Source organism: Capsicum annuum, chromosome 4, assembly GCF_002878395.1.
Source record: "Capsicum annuum cultivar UCD-10X-F1 chromosome 4, UCD10Xv1.1, whole genome shotgun sequence".
Lineage (NCBI taxonomy): Eukaryota > Viridiplantae > Streptophyta > Magnoliopsida > Solanales > Solanaceae > Capsicum > Capsicum annuum.
In genome coordinates this window covers 139,948,148-139,958,687 of record NC_061114.1, presented here as the reverse complement: position 1 = coordinate 139,958,687, position 10,540 = coordinate 139,948,148, and positions in this window count along the sequence as shown.

The window sequence follows — 10,540 nt, the reverse complement described above, 5'->3', positions numbered from 1 at the left end:
TAGTTCTTTAGAACACTCAGTCATTTATTCATGAATCAGTTACACATGCATCAGATATGCACGTTCAATATTATATGTTCAGCTTGTCAGTCATATCAGTCATGAGATCATGTTCCAATTATTCATGTTTAGTATGTACATCAGTTGTCTTTTCTCCTCTCTCAGTCAGTCTCATTTGAGGACGAATGTTCTCAAGGGGGAGATATTGTAATACCCCGTACTTTTTCCTAGCTAATTTCTTCTCAAGAATATCTAGTATTAGCTTTTAAATAGAATGATGTTTATTCAATAAGGAATTTTCAAGATTTTCCCTTTTACTCATGAGTAAAATTCAATAAGCTTTCCATCGATATAAGATTCATCCAAATCCGATAACCGATTCAGAAGTTACGACTATTTCAAGTTCCCATCGTAAAACAGCGTCATATTAGTCAGTGGCGCGCTGCGCTACAAGAGAAAATGGCATTTGGAAAATTCCAGTAAGGGTCCGCAATTATGGCGTATTGCACCAGGGCCCAAATTTAGAATTTTCCATTTCCCAGTGTCTCAGCGCGATTTTCTTGTGTCGCGCCAACGTTCCAGGTCACAAAGAAAGTGACAACGCGATGGCTCCACGTCGCGCCATCCCTCAATTTCCCAATTGTCAAATTCCAGTGACACGGCGCGATAGCGCCGCGTCGCGCCAGCTGTCTAATTCGAGAAATTTTTACTGAAATTAAATGACACATCCAGGGTTAGAAGGATTAATTTCCCACCCTTATTTAAGCCCTTTAACACGTGATTCATCCACTTTTCACCCAAAATATACTTGTTTCTTTCAAGTTTCTCTCAAGAACAAGTTAGAGTTTTCATAGAAGATCCAATTTCAAGAAAGCTTCACCGTCAATATTCACGAAATCACGAACTAAGGTATGCATAGTGTTCATTCATGGACTCCTTTCGTCCATAAAGTCTAAGAATCCCTTTTTCAACTTCAAGTTATGGATTTTCATTATGATTTCATGATTGGGTTGTTCTTGTTCATGTTGATAAATGAGAAATTGAATTCTACTTCATGTTGGGTGATAATTTCTATGTAGGTTTAATTATTATAGATATAGATTCATGTAAACCTATGACTAAACCCTTGAATGATGAAATTAGAATGTGACCGTGATGTTTAATTGTTGTACAATGATGTTTACATGTACAATGCCTAGAATATGTTTGACTTAATGCCTAAATGAAGGAAAAGTGCCTAACTAGCATGTTGTCATGAAATCCCCAGTATGTACAAGCTTATGCCTATCACATGTTTAATGAAATGCTTCAGTAAATGCATGGTGATTATTATGTATTCAAGCAAGTCATGCTTTGCTAGTTTCCTTCTATCGAGTCCTGGGGGTACTTGTACCCGAAACATTAGTTGTATGCCTAGAGTTATGTCATGTTTTCACGATACTCTTAGTCAAGCTATGATCCTTAGACTTCAGACAGTCTTATGATTTAGGAAATCTCCATGATCTCATGAACTCAGTCAGTTGTCAGATATTAGTAGTATTTCATCAGTCAATAAAATTTAGTAACTCAGTCCATGTTCAGTTCAGTAAATCATGTTCAGTGTCTATTCAGATGAGAGTAGAAATTAGCATCGAGCGAACCTAAGGATGGGAATCACCTGTTATATGAGGGTGTGATTCTTAGAAGTAATCCTTGCATTCCAGAACTATGTATCCAACATAGGTTGAGACATCATAGCCTGCTATATGAGGGTAGATGAGGTGGCTTAGCCTGCTATATGAGGGTTCCCACCGTTCTCACTTGAGTTACCTATTATATTAGGGTCACTCACATGTTGTCCTTACTAGTGGTGCAGTATTGACACCCTTCCAATCAGGGCATAGATTGGATTCCAATTCAGCTATAATGCATTATTTAGGGCATGTCAGTTAGATGACTACCTCTCATAGTCTCAGTATCAGTCTCAGCAAAAGAACTCAGATAGTTCTTCAGAATTCAGGACTATCAGATACAGTCAACTCAGATACAGTACAAAACTCAGATAGTTCCATCAGATCCAGAACTGTCAGATACAGTCACTCATATTATCAGTTATATTCAGATTCAGTAAGCATGTTATCACAGTATTAGTGTTATGCATGTATTCTCACGCTCATGATAGTTAGTCAGTTATTATTATTGTTCATGCATATGAACACCATGCATTCAGCCTACCTCACATGTATACCAGTACATTCAAAGTAATGACACATTTGCGCTATGGTGTCTTATACCATAGGTTCAGAGACACAAGCTCCAGAGCAACAGTTTATTCTAGATATCCGCAGACAGAGTTAGAATTGAGTCCTCATCTTTTGAGGACATGATTATTTTCCTATTATCTCATTAATCAGTTTATTAGTTGGAGTTAGTTGGGGATATGTCCCATCAACTCCTTACTCAGACAGTTAGTCAGTTAGAGGCTTTCTAAACTATCATCTTTCAGACTTTAGTATGTTCAATTTTGTTTTGGGTATTCTATTACCCCACACAGATGTTACATCTTTCAGATCATGTTCAGTATTGAAACTTATGGCCTTTCAGTTTATGTTTCCGCATTATAAAGTATTTTATGCAGTATGTAGGTACAAATATCAGTCATAAGTTAGCTTGTGTTCCTTCGAGATCATGAGCACTGTGTAGCATTACGGGTACAAGATTTGGGGTGTTACAACCCCAATACCGATACCGCTCATACAAACCTATAGAAGTTCCACAAAAGCCTCTAACCAAAATAATACCAAAATCTGGTTGGGACATGCCCCCAACTTTAGCCAAAACCAATATCCATGAATAAACCACAATAGTAAATAGCATCCATGAAATGGAGTCTTCTGAAAAAATGGAAGCTCACCACTTCAATCCAAAAGCTGACCCCGAATGTCCGAGTGATAAGCAGAAGGAGTAGAACGGTCGATTCCTACATTTCATGGGGATACAACGCCCGAAGATGGGTTAGCGGATGAATGCTAGAATGAACTCAGAATAAGGATAAAATAATGCCATTTAATAAAACCAAGTAAACCATCCATATGCAAGCAAAACCATATATATATATATATAACCATGCCGGTAAAAGGAGCCGTGTTTAGCATGCATAAAAATCATTAACCTGGGTATGTGAAGCTTAACTATCTTAAAACCACACATGGGCTATATGGGTCCAATGTAACCCCCTGAACGGGCCCTGATGTGTGTATCCATACGAATCAGAGATACCATAAGAGTCGGGGATTCCTATGTACCCTTCACTCTCCATGATACATATGTACAGTCTACTTACAGGATTCCTGTGCACCTTATTATATCATATAAGGTCGCCATGACCTACCCCTCATGTTGGCAAACATGAGTTTCTGGTGTTCGTTCATTGGACTCCAACCTTCATGGTTAGCTTTCACACCCCGCCTTTATTGCCCAATTAAAACCATTTCCAACTAAACTATTATCACTAACCAAGGCTATTAGATAGTGGTATAGTCATACTGACTATAACTTGCAAGTATTGTCCTTAGCCAAAGCTTTTTAAAGATCAAGGGATTCCTATGTACCCATAGATCATATGTCCAATTAGCTTAGGGGATTCCCATGTACCCCATAAGCATTCATTACCATATTAACTTGGGGAATTCTCTTGTACCCCACAAGTATGTTTATTAAGGCAAACTATTCATTTAAATCATTCCAAACCATTTAAACCACTAGGGTTTCATCACCAAGTTTAAACCATGCATAGGTTCCATAAAAGATCAACAATATAGAGAAAACACTCTTATAGGCATTTTATCAAACACATTGGGGGCATAGTATTACCAAAAATCAAAATTCATTACCAGATATCCATTCCCATGCAACCCATTATCCAAAACCACTATTAAAGCATATAAAAACATGATTAAAACATGGGAAAACTATAACCAAGCATTTATAACCAAAACCCCAAATTTATATTTGAAAACCCATAACCACACAAAAATTAAACCATGAAAACATTGTGTAAAAACCATGCCTTTAGTTGGAACTAATAAGGAGGGACGAGAACATGCCTTAATTGACAAAATTGACGGAGAGAGATCATCAACACAATCCCCAAATTAATCCGTAAGATGAAACCCTAGCTTTTCTCCACCTATAAGCCTTTGAGAGAATTATAAAATGTTTATGAAAGATACTAAATGTTAAATGAGTAGAATAATAGGGTAAATATCCTCCTAATAGGAATATAAGTCATGGGGCCTTATTAGGATAAGTCGGGAAATTTCCAGATTACACTCATTTAAACTCCTAAAAATCCCTTTAAGTAGGTATGACTATCCACACCAGTCGTACCTATCAATACGAGTGGTACCCACTACTCATACCCAAGGTCATCTCCCTTGGACCCTACACTATCCAAGGTACGACTCACCCCAAACCCTACCGTATCTGAGTACATGAAGAGTACCCATGATCCATACCCCTGGCAAAATAGAATCCCAAGGGGATTGAACACTGCCCACCATATGAGTCTATGGTATGGCTCGTACCTAGGTTATGGCTCAAGAAGAGCCACTCGTACTCAGATCCAACTTAAGTTACCAATCCTAAGATTAAGTGTAGTAACCAAGCCACCCGTATTCTTTGATACGAATCATACCACCTAAGCCTTATCCATTCTAGAAACCAAATCCAACCCACCAACTAACACTGGTCTGCATATGGCTAACCTATACCACTCCGACCCCAGTGTACGAGTAGTTATCCCCAGTAGTACCCTATCCAGAGATCCAAAATCCAAGAAATTTTCTAAGGGTCAAAACCCAAGGTGTTTCAGTCTTCTCCGCTAGGAACATTCATCTCCGAATAACGAACAAGGATAGGTACAAACACAACTTACACCCCATAAATCCCTCTACTCTTACCTTTAATACAGAAAATAAAGAAATTAAGTAGAGTTATTTTCATTATCAAATATAACTCAAGAACACATACCATCTGCACGAATATCAGAAGACATGAACAAATGCAGATATTTGGTCTTCATGTCCACTTCTGCTTCCCATATAGCCTCTTTTACCTTATGGTTCCGTCATAGAACCTTAACCGAGGTCACATCCTTGGTCTGTAACTAATGAACCTATCTATCGAGAATCTTAACCAGGACATCTTCATAAGATAGAGAGTCCGAGATACCCAAGACTTCTAAAGGAACCACCGAAGAAGGATCACCAAGACACTTCCTCAACCTGGAGACATGAAATACCGAATGAATGGAGTTCAAGCTAGAAGGCTACTCCAATTCATAAGTAACATTTCCCTGCAAGACAACATAAGAACCAATATACCAGGGACTGACATTTCCCTTTTTACCAAACCGTATTACTCCTTTCATGGGAGATACCTTGAGAAACACCTTATCCCCAACCTCAAACTCCAAGTCTCTACACCTTACATCTGCATAGGAACTTTGGCAAATTTACGCAGCCTTAAGCCTATCTTAAATCACCTTTAAATTTTCCATAGATTGATAAACCAAATATGGACGAAATATGTCCACATCACCAAGCTCAAAACCAACCAATAGAACATCTACAACTCCTACCATATAATGCCTAAAAAAGGGCCATACCAATACTACAATGATAGTTATTGTTGTAAGTAAACTCTGCCAAAGGTAGATGCTCAACCCAATTTCCACCATAATTAATCATGCAAACCCGAAGCATATCCTACAATATCAGGATAGTCCTTTTTGCTTGCCCATCCGTCTGAGGATGAAAAGTGGTACTCAGACTAGCCTTAGTACCCAATCCCTTCTGAAAAACTATCAAAAGTGAGATGAAAACTGCGTACCATGATCAGAATTAATTGAAATAGGCACCCCATGTAGCTTTATAATCTCATTAAGATACAATGGCGCATAATACTCCCCTGAAAAAGGTAGTCCACATAGGCAAAAAGTGAGCAGACTTTTTTATCCTATCCACGACGACCCTAATTGAATCATATTGATTCCGAGAATGAGAAAGACTGGTAACAAAATTCATATTTACCACCGCCTACTTCCATTCAGGCAAATCAATTTCTTGATACAAACAACCAGGCCTCATGTGCTCAATCATAACTTGTTGACACACCATGCACTTGTCTACAAAATCAGCCACATCACTCTTCATACCATTCCACCAATACATCTCCTTGAGATCATGATATATTTTTATTAAGCTAGGACAAAAAATATAGCGTGATTCATGTGCCTCAAGCAATATCCTTTGTTGCAACCCGCCGACGTCTGGGACACAACCTCCCTTGGTACTATAAAGTACCATCACCACTGATCTCAAATACCATTGCCCTTTTCCCATCTTCGTCAATCTTGATCTTCACCAAGATGGGATCTAGCATTTGTTTCTCCTTAATCTCTATGCCAAGAGACGACCAAACCACTTCTTGTACCACCAAACCACCATTCTTGAAGTCCAAGATACAAACTCTAAAATTAGCCAAGCGATGAATATCCTTCACCAATTCTCTCATCTCCTCATCCACATGAGCCAAACTCCTTATGGACAACCTGCTAAGAGAATCAACAACTACGTTAGCTTTACCTGGGTGGTAGTGAAGAATCATCATAATCCTTGAGAAGCTCCAACCATATTCCTTGCCTGAGCTTTAGCTTATTCTGAGTGAACACATACTAGAGATTCTTATGATCAGAAAAGATGTCCACATGAACACCATACAAATTATGACACCATATCTTTAAAGTAAAAACCACTGCTAAAAGCTTCAAATTGTGAGTAGGATAATTCTTCTCATGGACGTTCAACTGCCTAGCATTCCCATGCTTTATCAAAACACAACCAAGGACCATTCTTGGTGCATCACAATAAAGCACAAACCATTATTATCTTCAGGCAATGTCAAAATTAGAGCCAAAGTTAGATTATTCTTCAACTTCTTAAAACTCCCTTCACAAGCATTTGACCAAGAAAAAATTATCTTTTTTGCAGTCAACTTAGTCAAAGGAACAACTATCATCGAGAAACCTTCCATAAACCACCTATAATACCCGACCAAACCCAAGAAAATCCGAATGTCAGTTGGAGTTGTAGGTCTAGGTCACCTCTTAACCATAGTAACCTTTTGAGGATCCACTATTATCCCCTTACTAGAAATAATATGACCCAAAAAAGTCACAGGGCTAAACTAAAACTCACACTTAGAGAACTTGACATACAATTATTATTCCTTCAAGGTCTGCAACGCAATTCGGAGGTGATTAGCATAATCCACCTTACTCTTAGAATAAACCAGGATGTCATCAATAAACACAATGACAAAGAGATCAAAGACCTACCTGAAAATTCTATTCATTAGATCTATAAACACGTCGGGGCATTAGTCAAGCTGAATGGCCTAACCAAGAATTCAAAGTGCCTAAACCGACTACAAAAAGTCATCTTAAGGATATCCTCCTCCTTAATCTTAAGATGATGATACCCAGACCGAACGTCAATATTAGAAAAGAACTTTGGACTTTGCAATTGGTCAAACAAATCATCAATCCTTGGAAGAGTATACTTGTTCTTGACTGTTTCCTTATTCAATTGCCGATAGTCAATGCATATCCGAAGGGAACCATCCATCTTGTGCACGAACAACACCGTTGTACCCCACAGGGACATACTAGGATGAATAAACCCCTTATCCAGAAGATCCTTAAGTTGCTTCTTGAGTTCTCTCAACTCAGCCAAAGATATTCTATATGGAGGAATAGATATTGGATGAGTGTTAGGAACCAAATCAATACCAAACTCAATTTCCCAATTCGGATGAACACCAGGGAATCATCCGTAAATATTTTAGGAAACCTATATACCACCAAAACCGAATAAAAAGGACCTTTCGAGCTATCATCTTTAACCTGGACCAAATTATAGAGACAAACTTTAGAGATTAATCTTCGAGCTCTAAGATAAGAAATAAACCTCCCTCTAGAAGTTAGGGAATGACTTTCTCGCTCTATAATCGGTTTATAAAAGAACCTAAAGATAAACTTATGGGTTCGAAAATCCAAGGATGTGTAACAAGAGTGTAACCAATCCATCCCCAAAATAACATCAAAATCTACCATATAGAGATCAAACAGATCCACTAAAGTCTGCCTACTACCAATATACACCACACCCCCTATAGACCCTTTTAGCAATAATAAAGTCACATACCGGGGTAGAAACTAACAAAAGATCTGAAATACCCTCAGGATAAGAAAAATACACATAGCCACATATGCGGTTACATAAGAAAGAGTAGACCCCAGATCAAGCAGACAATACGCATCACAAGAAAAGAGTTATAACATACCAGTAAGGATATCAGGTGATGCCTCAGATTCCTATTGAGGTACAGGAGCATATAACCTACTATGGCCTGTGCCAGTACCAAAAGTAGGATTAGACGCAGAAGCCGCACCACTAGGTGCCAGAGTAGAAAATGAAGCACTGGAGCTTAAAATGCTCCTGAATCACCCTTACCAACTGGACAATTTCTGAGCATGTGGCTTGGTTAGCCATATTTAAAACACTTGTCCCTTGATTTATCGCAGAACCCTCAATGAAAATGACCCCAGAACTGGAAAGAAGGGCATGAATAAGATAACTAACCCCAACTCACTTGAGATTGGGAACCCTATGCCTAAAAATTATCATCACTTTGCGGACGTCTGTCACCCGACTGCCTCAGGTAAGGAGCATAGAAAAAGTGAAGGAACCAGAACTTCCCCTATTATTCTTTGGCTATTTACCTCCATCCCAACTTCCCTACTGCTGAGCACTACCCTGCTCAGAGAACCTGCTCCTTTTTACTTGCCTTTCCCTAAACTCTGCCTGTTTTTTTCCTTTCTTCCTCCACCTGCTTCATATGAATAACTAACCTCTAAATATCTATATCTTTGATCAATAAAGCAGTTTAGATTTCAAGGATCAAATCTCAAGATAGCCCAAAAATGAACTTCCTCTTTCTCGCCCTTATATCAACCACCAAATCTGGATCATACCTTGACAACTGATGAAATTTCATGGCGTATTCCTCGACAGACATTCTTCCCTGCTTAAGATTTACAAACTCCTTCATCTTTGACTTTCTTAGCTCTTAAGGAAAGAAATAATCCAAGAAGGTAGTAGAAAAGGCCTCCCATAAGGACAACTCCTCCATATGACCTCTATCCCTATCCCACACCTTATACTATGGGTATGGAATATCCTTGAGTTGATAAGCTATAAAATTTACCCCTGATGATATAATTCAAACTATAGAGCACATGAAAATGGCACAAAACTATCCACTACACAAGGCTAAGCCGAGAATAAGGTCCAAGCCGAAAAATAGTTCAACAATAACAAGGAAACAAGGTGTAAATAACACCAAAACAGCCAACATCCAAACTAACAAGTTGATTAACAAGATAAAAACAACAATAAGAACGACAAAAACCAATGAATTTAAGATTACAAGAAACAAACACTATACATTACAAGGAAGTAAAGGGAAAGGTAGTGTGACATAAGCTATTACAAGAGCTAAGAACTAAGGTATGTCTTAATCACCAAAACCCTTAAAACATGTAATAGAAACACCAACACTATGTGGATACAAGAGGGAAACCAATCTCCCCAAGAACCTATATTTCTAATCCAATAACACAACATAAGTGAATACATACTTGGATTGCCCTAGTTTCAGGTTTGGCCTTTTTTACTAGAAAGGAATTATGTTTCAAGTGTTTTAAGACTTACAATAGCATAAAAAATCAAATGAACTAACCTTAAAATGTTCTATTTATAGGCTATTAAAAATAAGAGATAAAATTTCCAAAAGGCCCTTTAAGAAAAAGATGAACAAAATATGCCCAAATAGTGTGCCATAGGGGCGGCCTTCGTGTGTACCAAGGACCTTATTCATACTTCATTTGCACACTCCCTTAGACGAATTCAAAACACACTCACATGTGTCTATTTTCGTGATCATGCCCATATCATCTCTCCATCTTAAAAGGAATTTGTCTACAAATTCCAGGCTTTGTCACCCGTAAGCTCTCCTCTTTGAATCATCTCTTCATTTACTTTCCCGAGGTTAGGATATTCAACCAAGGACTCCATGAGATCATCAAGTATGATCTTTGTACTTACATATTCTTCAACCTTCACATAAGAAGAGTGGATACTAGGGAAAATACTAGTACCTGTGTTAGTGAGTAATAAGGGGTCTATGTGGGCAAGTCCCACGGCCAAGGACTTCTTTCCTCTTTGTTGTATTATTTCCTCCCCTATTTCACCTATTATACTCTTGGCTTCATCTTCCAAACCCTCACTAATCATGACTCTCCTTTCCATAAAACTAGGAACTCCACACACATCATCATGTGGCTAAACATCTTCCCTACCATCATCAATTTGCACCTTGACTTCTTGCTCTCCATCTTGGGCCTTTTCATTATTCTCATCTGATTCAAGTCCTACCT